At 37.6% G+C, this 21,989-nt stretch overlaps 1 protein-coding gene across 6 annotated transcripts in view; it reads right to left on the reverse strand.

Moving 5' to 3' along the window:
* Positions 1–19,906, reverse strand: part of CDH12 (cadherin 12) — a 1,011,811-nt gene extending 991,905 nt beyond the window's left edge. For 4 of the 6 annotated variants that reach the window (XM_055142975.1, XM_055142967.1, XM_055142951.1 and 1 more), the window contains exon 1: positions 19,493–19,906. The gene's annotated coding sequence lies outside the window, so the exon portion shown is untranslated. Of the gene's footprint in view, positions 1–19,273; positions 19,404–19,492 lie in introns of those variants that run through there. The other 2 variants (XM_055142989.1, XM_055142978.1) reach the window with 2 other exon arrangements.
* Positions 19,907–21,989: the final 2,083 nt, after the last annotated feature.

A 21,989-nucleotide genomic window follows, 5' to 3' on the forward strand; every position in this document is an offset into this window, starting at 1 on the left:
TAAGGTACATTGAAGACAAGGTCGGCGAAACCCTCCACGATATTGAAGATAAAGGTATCTTCAAAGGTGACACGGAACTAAGCAATCTAGTAAAAACAGAGATCAACAAATGGGACTACATTAAACTAAAAAGCTTCTGCACCGCAAGAGATACAGTGACCAGAATACAAAGACTATCCACAGAATGGGAAAGGATATTTACACAATACCCATCAGATAAGGGGTTGATATCAATGGTATATAAAGCACTGGTTGAACTCTACAAGAAGAAAACATCCAACCCCATCAAAAAATGGGGCGAAGAAATGAACAGAAACTTTACCAAGGAAGAAATACGAATGGCCAAAAGGCACATGAAAAAGTGCTCTGCATCACTAATCATCAGAGAGATGCAGATCAAAACAACCATGAGATACCACCTCACACCACAGAGACTAGCACACATCCAAAAGAACAAAAGCAACCGCTGTTGGAGAGGATGTGGGGAGAAAGGGACCCTTCTTCACTGCTGGTGGGAATGCCGACTGGTTCAGCCCTTCTGGAAAACAATTTGGACGACTCTCAAAAAATTAGATATTGAATTCCCATTTGACCCAGCAATACCACTGCTGGGAATATATCCCAGAGAGGCAAAAAAGTACAATCGAAACAACATCTGCACATGTATGTTCATCGCAGCACTGTTTACAATAGCCAGAATCTGTAAAAAACCCGAATGCCCCAGAACGGATGACTGGTTGAGGAAACTTTGGTACATCTATATAATGGAATACTATGCAGCTGTTAGAAAAAAGGAGGTCAAGAATTTTGTAGTTAAATGGATGGGCATGAAAAGTTTCATGCTGAGTGAAATGAGTCAGAAAGAGAGAGACAGACATAGAAAGATTGCACTCATCTATGGTATATAGAATAACAGAGTGGGAGACTAACACCCAAGAACTGTAGAAATAAGTACCAGGAGGTTGACTCCATGGCTTCGAGGCTGGCCTCACGTTCCGGGGAAAGGTCAACTCAGAGAAGCGATCACCAACTACATTGTAGTCGAAGGCCATGTGGGGGAAGGGAGTTGCGGGCTGAATGAGGGCTAGAGACTGAGCACAGCGGCCACTCAACACCTTTATTGCAAACCACAACAGCTAATTAGAGAGAGAGAACAGAAGGGGATGCCTTGCCACAGTGGCAGGGTGGGGTGGGGGGGAGATGGGATTGGGGAGGGTGGGAGGGACACTGGGTTTACGGGTGGTGGAGAATGGGCACTGGTGAAGGGATGGGTTCCCGAACTTTGTATGAGGGAAGTATAAGCACAAAAGTGTATAAATCTGTAACTGTACCCTCACGGTGATTCTCTAATTAAAAATAAATAAATTTAAAAATTAAAAAAAAAAATCTCCCTGAGCCTAAGTCAGGACTTAGTGACCCTATATGTTTTGAGTCTCAGTTTCCTGCCATCTGACCTTTTTTTTTTAATCCCAGTGAGTGCTTTAGTGTTAATGATTAGAAGATTCTTCTGATTCCCAACCTCAACAACCTTCCATATAGTCATTTACACGATTCATTCTCACTAGTGCAAATGCATTCCAAAAATAAATTCCTGAGCACCCTAAATTTTAGAATTGGCTCTATTTTCTGTGATTAAAATCCTAGTCATACACTGATTTAACCGTTAATTACACTGATTTAACAGCTGATTTTATCAAAGTAAAAAGGGTAGAGTGATGCAGCTTCTACTACAGTCAGTCTAGAAGGACCAGAACGATAGTACAGTGGTTAAGACCTTGGTTTGTATATGCTGCATATGTATTGTCCAGGTTTGATCCCCACCACCATATATGCTAGAAGTGATAGCTGATCAAAGTCAAAAGTAAACTCTGACACCTCTAAGTGTGGTCCCAAACCAAAATAACTCTTCTACTACTACTACTACTACTACTACTACTACTACTGCTGCTGCTGCTGCTGCTGCTGCTGCTGCTGCTGCTGCTGCTGCTGCTAGTAGTAGTAGTAGTAGTAGTAGTAGTAGTAGTAGTAGTAGTAGTAGTAGTAAAGTCTGTCTATGTATTAAGTCTATATATACTTGCAACTGAGAAATCTACATAGTGAAATTTCAGCCAGCAATGACATGGTACAAGAGGATAAGGCCTTTGGGAAATAATGAGATTATGAGGGTTATACTCTTCCCACCTCTGACCCTGTGGGATTAGTACACTTATAAAAGAACCCAATTCTCTTCTTCTAGTCCATGAGGAAGATAAGAATTAGGCTCACTAACCAGAAAGCACCATCCTCACAGCTATAGAACTTGTGGCACACAACAAACTACCTGGTCCTACACTTCCTCATTTCTTCAACTGTGAGAAATAAAGGTTTGATCTGTAGCAACACACACAGTTTATGGTATAGTTTGGTTTGGTGGGGCCACACCTGGCTGTGCTCGAGCCTCAATTCTGGTTCTGTGCCCAAGGATCAATCCTGGTGGGCCCCATTGACCCACCAAGATTGTATCAGGAGGTATCAGGGTTCAAACACAAGTCAGATGTGTGCAAGCAAGGAACTTGCCAACTCTACTGTCTCTCCAACCTTTAGTGACTTTTTAAAACAGCCCAGACAGATTAAGATAATTAATTAAGCAGGTATTTATAGATAGGTAATAGACATTTCATAAAATTTTTATTATAGCCTTTTAGACAACTACTTAGTCACTTGTGTTAAAAGCTTGCATTTATTTGATATATAAAAGTAATCAGATTTGCAAAGCAAATTAGAAAAGTTCTCTTGTCTTCTTAGTATATTATGGATTCTTATGTGACAATGGTCTGAAAAGTTAGGTTAAAGAGGAAATACAATTAATATAAATGGACTTAACTTTTATACTTCATAAACATCATCACATTTTTATCCTGTCTTACCTTTTTCTCAGGATGTGTACTTATGTGGGTCTATACCTAATTTACACATGAAAAGACATACTTCTGGGAACTTTGAAACTTCTTAAGTCAACTTCATAATAAACACACAGGCGCTTATTTACATATGTTTGCTTATGTACATGCATACCCACAATTTCACCTAGGTTTATAAGGCTGAACACTTAAGGGTTTAAAGGGCAAATTACATGAATATTAGATGCAAAAAAGAGCAGGAGGCAGAGGGAATGTTGGCGGTGTTTATCCTCCATCATTGAATCTCTGAACAATAAAGCGAAAACTCTGATTCCAATTCATCAAGTGCAATTGAAACCACAAAATTACAGTCATACACAAACAAAGCAGGAGAAATTAAGTACTGCCAGTGTTTCTTTTCCCAGTGCTGAAACTGAACTGCATCTCTATTATTATAAACAAATACATAGGATGATTTACACGTTCCTTAAAAGCACAAGGGGACCAGAGAAAGAGCAAGGCACTTGCCTTGCAAAAAAACCTATCTGGATTGAGCCCCAGCACTGCCTGTGGTCCTCTAGCCCCTTTGAGCAGTGACCCCTGAGAAACAGATCCAGCAGTAAGTCCTGAGCACCCATGGAGATAGTCCAAAAATCCAACCAACAACCAACCAACAAACTACACATCGCAAGGACCATGAGAGAGCACAGGGGAAGGTACCTGATATGCACAACACAGATTCTGCTCTCATCCTTGGTACAGTATACAATCCCCCGAGAACTCCAGAACACAGAGCCAGGAATAGACTTTGAGTACCATCAGCTGTCACTACAACACCCTTGCATCCAGAATAGCTAAGATCGTTAGTGCTCATGATAAAATATATTGTGTATGCTTAAAAAATTACAACAGAGGCCCGAGCGATAGTACAGCAGGCAGGGTGTGTGCCTTCCACACAGCCAATGAGGATTCAATCCCTGGTGTTTCATGTGTTTTCTCAAGCAGAAGTAACTCCTGGGTGCAGGGCCAGGTGTAACCCCTGAGCACTGTTGGGTGTGACCCTAAAACTAAAGAAAATACAACATATGGGTATGGAGCAATTCAATTGTTTTTATTAATAAAATGTATTTACAAATATATATCAAGTACTTATAATGTATGTGTCTGCCAGAAACATTTCTAATCTCCAGTGATACATCATTGCACAAAATATAAAGATCCCTACTCCCCAACTCTTTATGTTCCAGTATGAAGAGGTGGCAGAAAATATAAAGAAAGAAACATAATATCAGAAATGAAAAATGTAAAATAGAAGATAAGTACTGACTAAGAAATTTTGTCATTATTCTTAGAATGATCCTTTATTTGAACCCAATGATTCACAATAGTTACTCTTAGAGTTCTGTGCAGACATCATTCTAACACTACATCTTCCACCAGTGTCAGCTTCCCTCCACTGCTGTCTCGAATCCCTCCCAACACTGGATTCTACTCTTGCTAAACTCAGATCTAGAAACTGAAAATCTGGAAACTCATTTTCTCAGATCCTGTTATCTTTGACCATTTAATTGAGCATTTTACAATGTTCATAAAGATACAAACAATAAGAATTAATCTCGAAAGTATAGTTGAAGGGATCTTGGGCCAGAGATATACTGCAGTAGAGGGAAAAGCACTTGTCTTGCACGTTACCCATCAAGGTTCAATATTTGGCATCCCATATGGTCCCCAAACTCCTCCAGGAGTGATCCCAGAGAACAGAGCTAGAAGTCCTGGTTTGGATGAAAATAAATTAAAAAGATGCAAAGAAATATATTTGGAAATAGTTATCCAAGCTTGTGTTTCAGAGTGGCTACTCATGGTAGGAGTCCAACACTTAAGTTTCAGGGAAAAAAAAATGAGAAATGCTATGCAAGCAGAGTAAGCAAGGAATGAAATAAGGAACAAAACATAAATCAGAGGCACAGATCATATAGACACTTGGCATACTTTGCATTTTTTCTCATCAACAAAGTTGTTTTGGAACAAAAGAGGGACTTGATAAAGCATGTGTTCATAAGGAAAAGCCTTGCTGCTAAAGTTAATAGTTTGGAAAGCTAGAAATATGTCAGCTCTGAACCCACTGCAGTAGTCAGTTAGCATTTATTACTACTAGAATTATGGTAAGAGCAGTGCAATTACTGAGAATTGGTAATACTCCACACCTAGGTTGAAATGGACCCAACAGGTCTTTCTGGCAGATTAAATATATGGGATAAAAAAATTAGAGACTGAAAATTTTAGCCCAAGTAATATAAATCCAAAGTTCCTAAGTAGGCATGGTAAAAACTGAGAACAGTATTACATTGTAGACCAAGAGATCATTTGGTACATGGGGATTTCAGCTGTTTATTAGGTCTCTAAGTAGATCAGATGCCAAGAAGACAGTTGGGTATAAGAGATTAGATTTTGGGAGATCTGAGTTGGAGTTATATATTTGGGAGTTCTCAGCATATGGTGTTTAAAACTATGAACTTGGATTGGATCACTCTCTGTGTGGGTGGAGATAGACAGGAGAAACCAAAGCTGCTTCAATATTAAGAGAAAAGGAAAGAAATCAGCAAATAAAACTGAGATGGGATCTTTAGTGACAAAGGCAAAAAAATAAAAACTGTGTGTGGAAATCTGGGAGCTTGAAAAGAATACTGTCCAAAAGAGAGAGAAATTAACTGGGTCAAATAATTAATAAATACAATTAAAAAAAAGTTACTTTATTTTATATTTGTGCATGGAAATGTAACTATGTTTATATTAGAAAAAGCAAGAAAATTAATAGTGATCCATTAGGAAACATTGTATCAGATGAAAATACAAAATATCAAATCATACATTTGAGGAACAAAAGAAAAAACCTCAAAATACCATTTGTGAACTCAACTGCCACCATGTTCATGACCACACTCTACTACTTGGACGAGCCTCACCCATTAGAGATTCTGCAGAAAAAAGAAACCAGGTTTGTAGGGCTTGTGATTGAAAACTCCAGGCTCAATGGAACCTGGAATTGCTGACCTCCCCAATCTCGCCTGATCTATGTGAGCGTGGCAGTCACCCCCACAAGCTGTTGTTGTCCCTATATGATGTCATCAAAGGCCATGATCCAGAGACTCAATGTAAATCTCTCAGGAAAGACTATAGAATTATATGCCCTAGTCCTGTATTACATGCCTTAAATTAGTGGATATTATGGGTCTTGTGGATTTTTTTCAATAATATCTCAATAAGGATATGTGTGTGTGTGTAATTTTTCGTTTTTGGATTTTTTATTGTTGTTTTTGCACCACACCTGTCTGTGTTCAGGACTTAGTCCTGGTGGGGCTCAGGGGACCAGATTTGTTGCTGGGGATTGGAACCAGCTTGGCCGTGTGCATGACAAGTGCCATACCCACTATACTGCTGCTCCAGCCCATACAAAAGTTTATATTACTAAATTCCATTATCTTGTATTCTCCATCCCTCTCAGAGAGTTTGGCAAGCTGCTGAGAGTATCCCGCCCGCACAGGAAGAGCCTGGCAAACTCCCTGTGGCATATTTGATAGGCCAAATACAGTTACAATAACAGATCTCATTCCCCTGACCCTGAAGGAGCCTCTAATCATTGGGGAAAAATGAGTAAGGACAGGCTGCTAAAATCTCAGGGCTGGGATGAATGGTGACATTACTGGTGCCCGCTCGAGCAAATCGATGAACAACGGGATGACAGTGATACAGTGATACAGCCATGGTGCCAGACCCTGTGCTAGGCTGTTTTATTTGGGGCAGCCTGGAGGGGGATGGATGAGGCCCTTCCCCACCCCAACAGAGCCAGTCCTCACAGCTGAAAACCTCTAGAACCCAACTGCCACCACACTCAAGGCCACTCTCTAAACGCTCCGATGGGCATCACCCCAGGAGAGAATCTATTCTTGGACATCTCATACCTCAAACCTCCGATATACCAAGAGTAGCAAACCACATTTGATGGAGCTTAAAGTAGAAGGCAACCAATCTTAGGGGGAAATATATTTATTCATATAGAGATATACACACATAAGTCTAAACCTTTAACAACATGTCACTAATCTGTTATGGAAGGACTTAATGGCTCTTGGGAGAAAGTCAAAAATCTTCACACACTTTCCATCATGAAACATTTTTGTCTCAGTGTTAGTGGATTATTCATAGCAAACAATATAAGATAAATTATTTCAGTGATGCTTGGGGGGCAGGGTTTGGGGTTCAGGGTGGAAATGTGGTGGAAAGGTGTAATGGTGGTGAGATTGGTGTTTGGATATTAAATATAAAATCATATATTGTAAACAACTTGATAAAAATTTTTAAAAATAGCGTCTCTGAAACTATAATGGAATCCCAAACTCAGCCATTTATTTAATTAAAAATTAACTCTAGACGGCTTATTTCAACATGTAAACATATCACCTAGAATGGTAAGGTGGTAACGCTAAATTAGTAATCTTAAAATTATTTTAAATAGCAGGTGGTTATTATATATACATGGTAAAATAAAGTGCAATTAAAGGGGGTAGATATTCTGTGATTCTTTGATAGTAAAGATAGTGTTAACACTCAAGGAAAGCATAACATAGTATAGTACATAGCACAGAACTATCCACAAAAACATGGACCGGTTCAGTTTTTCCCAAGGGAATTGAGTGTCATTCATCACCATGGAAGCAGAGAATAGTCTGGGAGCTGAGTTTAGCATGTATAAATAATCAGGAATTGAGAATTTACCAATCACCCTTTGTCATTGTTGCTTTTAATGCCAACAGTACAAGATAATTCAAAAATGCAAGACATATCTACAACGGTACATTACAAGCTGAATGACTGTCTTTGAAATAAATAGGACATTCCAGTTCAATTGAAATGATTAACTAAATGAACATCATTCCCCCTCCTTCCTGATGAAAACTTTCAAAAGTCTTCGAAATTTTCAAATACAAGATACATTAGTATCAACTACATCTACTGTGTCACAACATTTCTCTTGACATAAATTTGTTCCTAGGATCCATTCTTCTTACCATTGATCCTCTGTACACATCCCCTTCGTCATTGTAGCCTCTTGACCATTTTTCTGAATCTATATTGTCTTTATTTTGCATCCAGCATGTTAGATCACATGCTGCTTTTCTTCTTTGGGCTAGTTTTATTATCATACTTCATTCATTTAATTCATGTTACAGCAAATGACAGTTTTGAGTTTGCTTTGTTTTGGGGGAACACTTTTGTCGTGTGGAAGGTTACTCCTGGCAGCTCTTGAGGGGCCGTCAGGGATGATGGGGATTGTTCCTGGTAGGCCACACTCAAGCGAAAGCCTTGCCCACTCTACTATTTTTTAAACCCTGATAATATATTATTATGTAACAGAAATTTAAAAAAAAAACATTTAAGTAATTAGAGATGAAACATAGAGATAACAAAAGATCATGATATTTTATAATTAGCCATCAAAACCATCCATATAATTTCTGAATAATTAAAAGAATGTAGTTATGTTTTTTAATGCATTTTAGACAAGGAGTAAGAAGTCAAAGGAAGATTAAGGAAAGGTCTCCTTAAATTTAGTTCCTCTTTATTTTTATTGGTCAGATAAATACAAATACATATTCTACTTGTTTCTATAAAGAAAATATTTGCTCTGTTTCAGCCTGAAATTATCTCCTTATTTGCATGAGTTTGAAACTTCCTTGGCATTAAAGAATGGAAGAATAAATACATTTACAAAAATTGGTTAAGTAACTGTTAATGAAAATATCTTGGCTCTGTGTTGAAGTTATAAATCATTGCCTAGTGACTGGGAAGCAAACTGTAATAATTTTTCAGGGTAGTTTTCTATGAATCCACAATACTTGGGAATATTTCCCAAATCTTTTTTGTAAAAACACTCATAACTTACTAGTTCTCCATGGTGACACGAACTAATGGACCATCTTTAAATAAATTCACTTAGAGATCCAGAATATGGCACAATTCTTTCTTTTTCTGTAGTGCTGTAAAATTAGCATCAAGCACAGAAGTACTCACCATTCTTCACCTCCCCCACGCTTGTCATATCTATACCATAAATCATACAGCAAGAATAAATGAAGTTGTTTTCCTTCTGTCATTCATATTTCATAGCTTTCTCTATAGTGCAGAAGTATTTTATTTTTAGGAAGAATTAATGCAAAAAGGGTTTATTGCCTTCTATAGGAAACATCTAGCTATGTTTTACGGATCTAACTGAAGAACTTGCTTCAACATGAGCAAACATGTATGCACAAAGATAAGCACACAAAAAAAATTAAAAATTTAGGGACATCACATAAATTTGGAAAACACTCAAATGTATATAAATAAAGTGTACTTAATTTTTAAACTGTCTTAGTAAGATGATATACCTCAAATGACTGAAAAACATTAACAGCAAGCAGGTATAAAGGAAGAACTCACAGGTCAGAATCATGAAATAGATCTTTAACTCCTTGATACTTCATATGTATTGATGAAATAATATTTCTTGACATGGAAGTATTCAAATATCCACCATTCTAGTATTTATAGTCTTTCTAGTCATTCTGTGACACTGTGTGCATGTTTACAAACAGACAGGAACACACACACATACACACATATACGTGTGTGTATATATACATATATACTCATACACACAGAAGAACAACAGTGGATGGAAAACAATTCATCATGTTAAGGATGTTTAATTGTTACAAGCTCTGAAGGATTTCTATTCTTATTACAAAAAGAAAGTGACAAACACAAAACATAGATTGTCTTTAAATTCAACAAGGTGCCCTATTAAATTCTTAATAAGCAGCTGATATTCTTGTGAGGACACTGACCCTTGGCTGGAACTTCATATATCTGCAGTTATCAGGCATAAAGCTTGATGGATTTACACAGTAAGGTTTCCTTAATGACTTGGAAATCTACAGGAACAAGCGGAGGGGCTTGACTCCTTCTTTGGATGTGATAACATGACCCACGTGAATGTTAGGGAATAATGGACAACTGAACTCCTTGCAAATCAAACAGCTCCACGATCCATCATTAACCTAAGAGTGCCTTCCTTTATTGAAGCAGCCCTCTCAATGAGGAGGTCACAGCCCATTTAAAATCTTGGAGATTTGTTAATGTTCAAAGGAGTTAAGAAGTGTCTATTAAATAAGAGGCCTGAATATATTCAAAACTGTCAGCAATTTGCATAGTGCACGTGCTTGGTGATGAATATAAATATTTTTAAACAATTTTTTAAAAAATTGGTTGAAATAGGGCACAGAGCATCGGTGACATTATCACACAAATCATGTCCATGTGTATCAGACTGAAAAGAAAATAAAGAGCTGTATAGAGATACTCCACACGAGGAAATAAGTTTCCACTCTAAGGCAGACTCTCATAATGCAATTAACTCCATTAGAGACAATGGAATTTTGAACACTATTCAAATTAAGGCGATGCTGTTAGCAGCAGCAGCAATTCGGGAAGAATTAGTAATGCCCTTCTGAAGAGAGCTACTGAATTAAACCTTGGAGGGTTTTAAGATTAAGCCATTTAATTGTTACTTTAGGAGTTCTGGACTTTGCAGACATGAGTCCAGGTGTTAATAGTGATTCTTCTCTGTTCTCCTCAGATAACAAAACTGAATCTCAGAGCCAATTAAGACAAATCTTTACAGGCCTCCTTTCTTCTTTTGAGTGTATCCTAGGAGGTTTATTTTGATTGTAGACACCATGGGGAAACTGAGACATTATACGCAGTGAGAGTTTTGAACCTTGTGTTGAAAAGAGAGATAGCACACCTCCAAATTACTCTGCCTTAACTATAAAATATGTTTTTGAGGCTGATATTAATATCAGATCCTTCTAATTCCCTTTATCATAATAACTGGAGAATTTCATTAAATGATATAACTAGTTAATGATTATTACACTTAGAGGACAAGTTATATGTATGCATTATTTTAATAAAAGTCGTATAACTGACAAGAAGGCTTCTTTTCCCTAAAATAACTTTCTTAATATACCATTATGTAAATCGCTGAAATTCCTTTTCTATGCATGTGTATATTTGGGAGAATTTATGTGCTTGTATCTATTCTGTCATAATTTATGCATTCACCAAACAAATAGTTATATAGGACTCCATCATGGGGTTTGCATTTACTGGGGATAGTAGAAAAAATAGTGCAATATCATGTAAGTGAAGGCAGGTAAATAATTAGTGGTAATAATATAATGTATGAATGAAAACAATCATGATTCTTCCGGATAAGAAAACAGTATTAAGAGTGGTTAGTGATTGTATCTGTGAGTAAAGGATATGTAAACTAAGATCTACCTGAAATAAAGAGGGCAGCTGGTAACTGCAAAGATCTTGTTGCAGGTATGAATTTGACACAATGATAAAGAACTTGGAGGCACTGTGTCAATTTTTACTTTTGAAAAATGGAAAGTATTTTGGCCGTGATACTGGAGGGCTTATTATGTCCCTGTACAATGAATAGGGTGGAAAAGAACCAAAGTAGGAATGGGATGACTAGTTTAGAGGCTGTAGTAATAGTGGTGGAGGCTAGAGCAACAGCACAGCGGGTAGGACGTTTCCCTTGCGTGAGGCCAACCCGGGGTTCTATTCCTCCATCCCTCTCAGAGAGCCGGGCAAGCTATTGAGAGTATCCTGCCCGCACGGCAGAGCCTGGCAAGCTACTTGTGGGGTATTTGATATGCCAAAAACAGTAACAACAAGTCTCACAATGGAGACGTTGCTGGTGCCCACTTGAGCAAATCAATGAACAATGGGATGACAGTGCGACAGTGCTACAGTAAGAGTGGTCAAAAGTAATAAGGGAGGAGGTAAAAGTATGTGAATCAATTATATTACAATGGCAATATATTAAACATCTACACTGAATGCAGGGAGGTGCAATGGAGGTGAAAAATAAGTTCTCAGTTGACACATTCTTCCTCAGAGTGTGGCCTGGGTCGGATCTAGTGGTGCTCAGGGCTTACCCGTGGCTCTCTGTTCAGGAATCACTCCTGTGATGCTCAGAGGACCATAAGCTGTGACAAGGCTAAAATTGGGATCAGATGCCTGCAAGACAAATGCTTCATCCCCTGTATTATCTCTCCAGCCCAAGCTTTAATTTCTGAATAAATTAACTGAATAATCATAATTTACTTAGACCGAGGTAAGAAAAATTGATCTATTTAAACTACGGTGAGCAAAGTTAAACAAGTTTTGTTAAAAATAATCTGTATTGCATACCATAATGCCCAAATGAGAGAGAGAGAGAGACAGAGACAGAGACAGAGACAGAGAGAGAAGTGCCTGCCATAAAGGTAGGCTGGGGTGGAGGGTCGGAATGAGGGTGGCAGGAGGGTGATATGGGTGATATTGGTGGTGGGAAATGTACATTGGTGGAGGGATGGGTGTTGGAACATTGTATGACTGAAACTAAATCATGAAACTTTATAACTGTATTTCACAGTTAGTCAGCAAAATAAATAAGATAAAATATGATAAAGTGTTCCTATACTCCTGATTAATGAATCCCCCTAACTCAGGGACCATATTTGTTGAATTTCAAATCTCCAATGAGATGGTATTTGGAGAAGGGAGACTTTGGAGGCTAACAGACTGAGATGAGTTAGCACAGATAGGGGCCTCATGACAGACGTCATGACCTAAAGAGGGGAAAGGCCACCAACAGAGCAGCAGAGTTCCAGTGTCGTCTTGCGTGTGAGCAGAAAAGGTTCGATGCCCACAGTGGATAAACCCTAAGAACAGAGCCAAGAGTAACGCATAGCATAGTGGGCATGGTCTAATCCCTCCTCTACCTCACCACACAACGCCCCTACCCACCCCACTCCCCCAAAACAGACATCAGCACAGACATGTGCTCTTTGCTTTAATACCAAGTAGTTAATGCTATGCTGCACGTAGATAGACATGTACAGAACAGGACACATGCACTCACCAGAAAGTATATCAGCTAGCACCTTAATCTTGGACTTCTCAGCTTCTAGAACTTGTGAACAATTTCACAGATTTGTGACAATAAACAAACATCTGTTAGTTAAGCCATCCCAGTCTCTGACAGTTCTTTCTGGCAGCCTGAGCAGACTAACATAGGTAGACAAGTTAGACAAGTGGACACGTGGAAATGCCAATTAGACATTTATGACACCAGAACTCTCAATTACAGCATAAAGATTGGAGAGTGACATCGACTCTGAATAACACATGCATGAAGAAAACACTTATAGGGACTGGAAAGCAGTGCAATGGATTGGGTGCTTGCACTGCATGCAGCTGACCCATGTTTGATCCCTAACATCCTTACGGTCCCACCTCAGCACCACCAAGGTTGATTCCTGAATTCAGAGCCAGAAATAATCCCTGAACATCACCTGGTGCACCCCTCTGCACCCAACAAAACTGAACAAAGGCACTTACACCCCTGTATACTGATGGAATTATCTCTTGGGAAAGTTGGGCATAAATGGGTTCCAGATTATTCTGCTACTTATTTTTATAAGTTAGAAAACAGACACCTCAATTCCCCCTACACACACTCACACACACACCACCACAAATAAAGTTTTAAAACAGCAAGTTGAAGACAAGTGATATTAGAAAACAATGGCAAGCACACAGAAACACACACATACACACACACACACACACACACGCGCGCTGCACTTCTATAGAATGTATTAGCTGGGAACCTGGGAATTATAATGTCTGAGTATTGGAATTTTGAATTGTCTCTGTATTTTGACGAGTACTACCTCAAAACAAACAAACTCTCATGTATAGTACAGACATAATCCCATAACCATGCATTTTCATCACACTTATACTTTTGAAGTTTGTATATTTGAACATGTATGCCTGTTCATATTACTTTTCAAAATACCTGTATCACAATACTTCTATATGTGGCAGCTTACATGTTGTATATTTTAATTTCCATCAGCACTGTTGTTCAAGGTCATATATATTATTTTCCAAATGAATGGATTTGACATGTTAATAACTGAATGTACAAGATAAAACATATTTGTAATATGAATGATAAAATATTATGCTATATGTTGGCATACACAAGAACTTGTGGTATATGCTAAGTTACTTGACATGCCATAATTCTGAGTAAACTGCTATTCTAACACAAGATTTCCTTTGATGTTAGAATCTTATAGTGACTGTCTTCATATGCTGGGCAAGTTAAGGCAAATGGCAGAGAGTGGCAAAGACAACTAGATGTCTCACTGCGAGATACTTCTATTTCAAAAAAAAATATTCCAGACTAACCATTTTCGTCTATATGAATATTTGAATCAAAGCAATGAAAATAAATTATTTATATTATGTAATCTCACTATTCTATTCTTAGTAATTAAGTTAGACTAAGTTTTCAATAAAATCTTGCTTTTAAATCTTCATTACATGGCATTCTTTGTTGTAAGGGAATCCGTCCTGTAAATAAATATCGACTTACAAGGTTATAGGACTACATGATGTGTTTTGATATACAGTTTATTGTTTGCTACTTCAAGCATTCTTATATTCTTTCCTAGAAGTAGTTTTCAATGTGTAATACTATTTAGTGCTAATGATAGCACTACAACATTTTCCCCCATTGGGAGAATGGAGTCTATTAATGTTAATTTCTTCTAGTCCTCAACAGTTATCGAGCATTTGGATCTCTTTCAATCACATTTAAAAGTATTACTTTGGATAAATTAATTAGCATCCCATTTCAGTTGATTATTTCCTAACAATTCTTCTTGGTATTCAAGATACTATTTTAATAAATTATTGAATGTCAGCTAGAATTGTTTTTTGACTTTTGAATACTGTTTTACTTATGTTACTACAATTAATGATATTTTCTGATTGTACCTACCACCTATGTCCTGGAAATCATAATACCCTCTACTATGAAACCTTGATTCATTACAAATTTTCTATTCTTTTTGTAATGATTTCCATGTCGACTATTCACAGGCTCACTTCAAGAACGAAAGTCCCCATTGAGTTATAAAATTTCTCTAGCTACCTCCCATTAACCTAATTTCTTGACTTTCAAATCTTTTTAAAAATATAGTAATGAAAGTTTCATAACAGTCTGCTTTGCTGATGCCTTAAAATACCAGAAACATCCATATGTTTACTAAAAACGCTCTTGTCAAAAAAAAATGTTTTTCATTTTTTGATATGTGACCTGAGGCCTACTTTTATCACAAACACAAGTAAATTCTCTTATATAATAACTCTTTGCTACCACATGTTTTAACTCTGGTTTAGTTAAACTTTACACACAGAATTATTGTAACAGAGGGAGTTTCAAAAAAAGAAATATTTGACAGTTATATTAGTGTAAATCATGAAGGAAAGCAAAATCTCAAAAGAAAAGTAATTTGATTCTCAACCATTATCTGACTCTCAATATTTGATTTTTGTCCCACATCTTCGTGCAGAGAAACAGAATTTTTATATCTATAGGAACAAAAACATTAGTTATATGTAAGAACTGTTTTGTAGAAAATACAGCCGTATTTCATAAGAAACTTAGATGTAATCAATAATATGCTTAAAGTATATATATATGTATGTATAACCATTGGTGCTCAAAATTTATCCCTGCGTCTGCTCTTGGGAATAACTCCTTGTGGTTATTTGGGTACTGTGTGTTGTGTCAGGGTTTTACCCTGGTTGGGGGTGCACAAGGCAGCTTTATCTTATGTCCTATCTCTCAGGTACGTCAGTTATATTTTTCAGTAGAATCCTACTATATTTGCATCCTACATTCTAATCTTTACCATCTTAGGTACTTGGATCTAAATATGTATCTTTTAAAAAATTTTAACATACAGAGTTAGGGACTAAATTATGAGGCTATTTAATTAGCTAATGATTTCACAAACGTGGACCTCAACTTTTTCACTAGACTACTCACACATATATGCATATGATGCACAACGTTTATAAAAATTTTTACACTGTTCAAATAAAATACCCTTAAAGGGAACATGAATTCATTCATGGAGTAATGGCAGAGAATCACAAAGCACAGATTATAGAAAGAATGTATAACTCTTCAGGAAAGAAAGAATTGAAGAATACAGAAGATTATTGGTTTTCTTATTTTTTTTTTTGGTAACACAGTTGGTGCTGTGGATTTGCCTCCTGGCTCTTCACTCAGGATTGACTCCTGGCAAGCTCAGGGAATCATACAGTGATCCGGGGACAAACTCAGGTTGACCATATCTAAGATAAACTCCCTAGATGCTACACTTTCTCTCCAACACCAAGACTTAACTTGTTACACAAGGACTACCATTGACTAATGAATACAAAATCTAAATGAAACTAAATTTAAAAAAATAACCAAGTCTAATATTTTATTTTTAATGAATATTATATTTTATATATGAATAGTATTACATGACACCTGAATAAATGCATTCTTTGAATATTTATCCAATAGTATATAAATCATAGTGTAATGTGTTAAGTTCTTTTGCCACTTATTTTTCATTAATCATAACTTCCAGTCTCTGAAATTGTTACTCCTTTTAACACTTTTAAAGTAGTAAACTTTTTCATACAATATTTAAAAACAACTTTGAATAACCACTGTTAATATTCAGAGCAGAGAATATTAATCATATGTTTTCCTTTTAAAGTTTAGTGATGATATATCACCCTTTTAGCAAAATACTTTAAAAAATGCAAATGTCTTAAAGCCAGAGTTGAAATGTTTTGAAAAGCTGTGAAACAGTTCAATTATTACAGAAAAAATAAATGAGTACAATTAATTTTACCAAGTTTAGTAATTAAGTTTAATTTATTGTTTCTCATTATAATTTAGCATAATTATAATAGAGTTAATATCTGTTAAAACAAGAAGGGTAAAATCATCTCTACCTATAGTGTAATGAGAATAGGTCTATCAGTGTCCTATTTTGAGAAAAGTGTTTTATATTGTGTGGTAATGCTGATATAGTGGCAGAGGGCATAAACCACGGTAGCTATAATGTGTTAAAATATTAAAGAATAACATCTACCTTAAGTCTGACATCTGTAATCGACTTCCCTATTGGCAGTGTAAGAAGCATTTATAACAGAATCTATTAGGACATTTCATTATACAAACCCTTAGATTCGATCTTTTAACCTGAAAATATAGTTCATATTTTATAAGAAACATCTCTCTGCATCACCCTTCCACAATTGTTAAACACATTTAGAGATATGACATCTAAATGTACAGGTATGAAAACACAGTAGTACTTCATATTAATCAAAGAACAGTTTAAGCAGACTATTTGCAGTCCTGTTTCATAGACAAGAGTGATTTTATGTTCATCACAATGTATTTTAAGAGGTAGGTATGACAGATACTCTTATCAGCCACAAAGTGATAAAAGATTGATTGATTTCAAGCAATATCACCAGCTATTATGAGATACATCCTGCCAAAATACCAGCTGTAAAAGGTATTCAATCTAAGGAGATCACTTTTGGGTCCCATTGTTAAACAATGTAGTTATACTAAAGTCTGAGTACGTCACATGAAGCATTAATAGGATTTCTTTCCCCAGAAACTAAGCACAGGCTTTCCTGTGCTAAGAACTTACTAAGTATCATCCCACATGCTATAAAAAATGACTCTCATTCCCTTAATATCCCAGTACTCTTTTTCTTTTTTGCAGGAATAATCTGAAGTAATCAAATTTCTGACTAAGCAGATCAGTGTGAGAAATGAATTTTGCAAAAAAAAAAAAAACAAGGGGAGGGGTATAAGGCATTTTTGACTTGAAAACTCCCCCTTTCTGTTTGAAATTGATACACAGCAGAAGAATCCAGAAACTAGGATTGCCAGAAAAGAAAAACAGGGTTTACTATGGAAGGGGTTGAAGGATGGTAGGATTCAACTTAGATTTTAGTGTTTAAGAGGCATTAATACAGGGAAAACATGCTCTAAAATGGAATTTCCAAGTTGAAAAGAAACTGCCGCTTAACCCAGCTGTGGCTAGAGCAGGTGGAGGGAATGTCCCTAGAATTCCTTCCTGAACAAGCTTGTTGTGACCGTTAGTCAGTTAGTTAAGTAGAAGTGTCTCATTGTGAATGATCTGATCTTGAGCAGTCCAAAAGAATTCATCAATCAACTGCTTATGGGTTGGAAAGAGAAACCATCTGTCTTTCAATTCAGAAGAGATCTGCTGATGAAAATGAGGTAACATTTATCAGAGAGAAGTCTACTCGGTTGAATTTATTTCTAGAAATAATAATAAAGACATAAGTTGGCATTGTTTTCAAAATGCTTGAGATGATTGAACAAACAATGGCATATGATAGCATTTTAATAATTCTGTAGAGCTTACAGGTCTTAACATTAATCAAGTGTGCTACAAGGATCAATCATTAGAGAACAATCATTATCTGTTTGTCATGGTAGGGTTTTCATGTTTTGGTCATGTATGTCGCAAAATTCAAGCTTTAAACATATTTTTAGAGCCTACTCTCTCCCTCTACCCATCAGATTGTAAGGTGATTCTCTAGCTTTACAGTTTTTGAATGAGGTTCAAAATAGTTCATGAGGATTTGAGACTCATGGAATGGTCACGGAATCAGCCAAAAGTATGTCAGTGTCCTCTCCAGAGAGTATAGAGAAATATATCTATGAGACACCAAGCTTTCTGAACTACACAGGTTCTGAAGCTTCTGTTTCCAAGGTAGGAAGAAACAAATAAGGATGTTTAGAAAGGAGAAAGCATTTATAAAATGTTGAAGGTCTCTGAAAAATGCAATGCTGTCACATCCTATACTGGGAATGGATCATAGTTTGCTAATGTACCACCAAGTGAATAATGCCCCTAAAATAATTTTGAAATGCATATTATATAACCCACAGCCTCTCCAGTAATCTGTATCTCTTCCACTTGTCCCAGATTAGTTTTGTGTTTGAAAATTCAGATGCTTGTACTCTGAGAAACATTTTTTGCAGCTGTAATTTTGAAAATAAAGTATGAAGATATGTACATCTTAAAAATCAGTGAAGATGGACCGTGGTACAGTTGCATTTTGGTAAAAAAAAAAAAATTCCCTTGAGACTGGCATTTTCAGAAGCTTTGGGAAAGAAAGCATTTATAAATACAATTTCTACAAAGGATAGATAGCTATCAACCTACTTACAAATAACGAGTTGCAGATAACTAGTAATTTCCGCTTGAAATGTGAAAGTCCGGTAAGTCCGGCACCTTCGTGCTCAAAACATTTCTTCCCCTCCCCTTGCCATTTAACCTCTTGCTCTGCAGACTAGTGACTTGTTTAGAACTTACCGAAGTTTCCCAAAGCCAAGGCACGCAGCTGCTCCTAATTCAGGTGCCGGATCTGTGGACAGCCTGCTTCAGCCCCTGACTAAGCGGGAGGCTCCACTTTATCAATCATGCATGAATTCCTGAGCGTGTACCCCGAAGGGATCACGCGCGATGCAATCCCGAGCGAAACAAACAAATAAATAAATAACTAAAAAAAAAAAAAAAAAAAAGCAGCCTTACCTGCTGGCAGCAACCGCAGCTGCAAGGAGGAGCAGCGGGATTGGGCAGCAGCAGCAGAATGCAACAACCCAGACTTGCAACTGAAGGTGAGACCCTCCCTCCTCTCTCGCTCTCTCTCTCTCACTCTGGCGCTTTTATTATTATTGTTATTATTTCTTTCTAAATCACTGTGCCCGCAAACTGCCTCGCAGTGGCGGCTCCTTGCATCCGCTGCAGGTTCTCGCCACCGCGGCGGCCGGGAGACGGCACTTTCTTCCTGGAAGAGGATGCTTCTCTTCTCAGAAACGCTTGGACCCCTTCTCCGTGGCTCCCTCCACGTTTACCCTTCAGATCGATAATGCTCTCCGAGCGGCTGGAGCTCAACTGCAGCGGTGAGCCGGGAGCCAATGGGGGCCCAGGATTCCCTCCCAGTCATCTCCCCGCCCTCAAAACAAAACACAGCGTGCCTTTGACACGTCCCGGAGTTGTGAAAAGTAATTGAATCCTCTATGGGAAATGAATCTGGTTTGTTCTTTGCTTTTCCCCCCTAGCGTTCCCCTGCAGAACGCTTTGAATGGATCCGAGGACTCCATCGCTCTCCAAACACTCCTTCAGCCAGCTTAGCGGAGGGTGAAGATGGGGCGCTGAGAAAGTGATAGCACCTGGGTTAGCACCTGGAGCTCTGGCTTTTGAATGTGCTGGAGGGGTGTGGAAACGCAGACAGCCATCAGCCGGGAGGCAAAATGTGGTTTCTGGCACTGACAAAGTATCTTGATGCTGTGTGTATGTGTGTGTGTGTGTGTGTATACATATATATATATATATATATATATATATATATACATACATACATACATACGTGTGTGTGTGTGTGTCTGGGAAATCAAAGCCCAACTTGGAGACTGCCTCATTCTTTAAATGCTTTCTGAGTGAGAATCAGCTGCTCAAGGGTGCTAACAATGGAATTATAATAACAATTGTTAGCTAAACAGGACCCCCATTTCTAGTCTGCTTGAACTTCTGATGTTCTGAGAAACCAAAAACCCTTGATTCTCTAAGCATAGTTTGCTTAATCTTGCTGGCTGGATGTTAGAAGATTGTTTATAACATTAACTTTTCTAAGAGAGCTCTTGCAACTTCATAAAACATCATGATGATAACAATCCTATCATCAAGTGCCACACAATTGAAGATAATCATATTGCACGCTGCCCAACTCCTAAATCACGATGCACATTTATGCAGGATCATCTTTCGGTATCTTTCTATTGACTCATAATATGGCTTGGACTCGGAAGAACAAGGAGACTTCGCCCTCACTTCCCTCACTACTGTAATACCCAGAGCAAGAAGAGATGGGATCACTAGGCAGCATTTTGAATAAGTACACACTTGCACAGGAGTCTTGTCTTGGGCAATTACAAGATGAGAGGATCCTAGATACCTGTGATGTCTGACATAGTCTTAAAAGTTTAGAGGATGAAAGCAGGTAGGGCACTTGCCTTATGTTGGATCCTAGCATCCCGTATGGTTCCAAACTGAGTACCAGCAGGAGGATTCCATGAATACAGACTTAAGGGTAAAGGTGATCACTAAGCACTTATGGTGTGGACTCGTTCTGTCTCTGTCTCTCTGTCTCTGTCTTTGTCTCTGTCTATCTCCCTCTCCCTCTCTCTCTCTCACACACACAAACACACACATGGTTTATATAGCAGTCTTACAAATTTGCGTTCAATCTCAAATAGGATTCAAATTGTTCACATAATATTATTTTTCCCTCAAAGCTACAGTATTTGAAGCATTTTCCTATGTGGAAACAGCTTTCTGAATGAAGATAACAATGCTTGTGAAAAATAACTCATCTTTGGTTGCCTAAGTCAGTCAGAGGCTCAACCTGCTCTCACAGTCTTCCTCAGGACTCCCTTCTACAGATTCTCTACTGAAGTGCCATGCATTAAGTACAAATTAACAAAAACTGTTCATCAAGAAGGGTCTATTTATTCTCCAAAAATCTAAGTCACTTTGTCTTTTCCATGTCAAGACTGCAGCTTTATTAGGGACAGTCATTTAATCTAACCATGTTAAAAATGTTGAGTGTATGATCTCTAAGTAGTTTCAAACATACGTATAAAAAGGAATAAGATTGCTAGCGCAAATGACTGCACAAACAAGAATGCCTTTTCAATGTCACTGTTGGATAAGAATAAAATTAATGTACCTCTCTGAAATCTTTTTGCTCCACTAAAATATTATAAATGGGTTGATGCATTTTGGTGGAGCCAAGCTTTGTGTGTCCTGACAGGCTGAAATAGCTTGGGGAGACTTTACAAACCAAACAATTTTGTGACCTGTCTGTCATGTGCAGGAGGCATGGGAAAGTGCAATATTTACAGCACGGTATGCAGTGTCACTATGAAAAGGTGAATGCTAACTCTATTGTAACTCACTTCTGCAGTCAATAACATTTTAGTCAGAAAATTCTCTGACTAAATGTAATCTCTTGGACTTTGGGAATGCA

Source organism: Sorex araneus, chromosome 1, assembly GCF_027595985.1.
Source record: "Sorex araneus isolate mSorAra2 chromosome 1, mSorAra2.pri, whole genome shotgun sequence".
In the NCBI taxonomy this organism is placed as follows: Eukaryota; Metazoa; Chordata; class Mammalia; order Eulipotyphla; family Soricidae; genus Sorex; species Sorex araneus.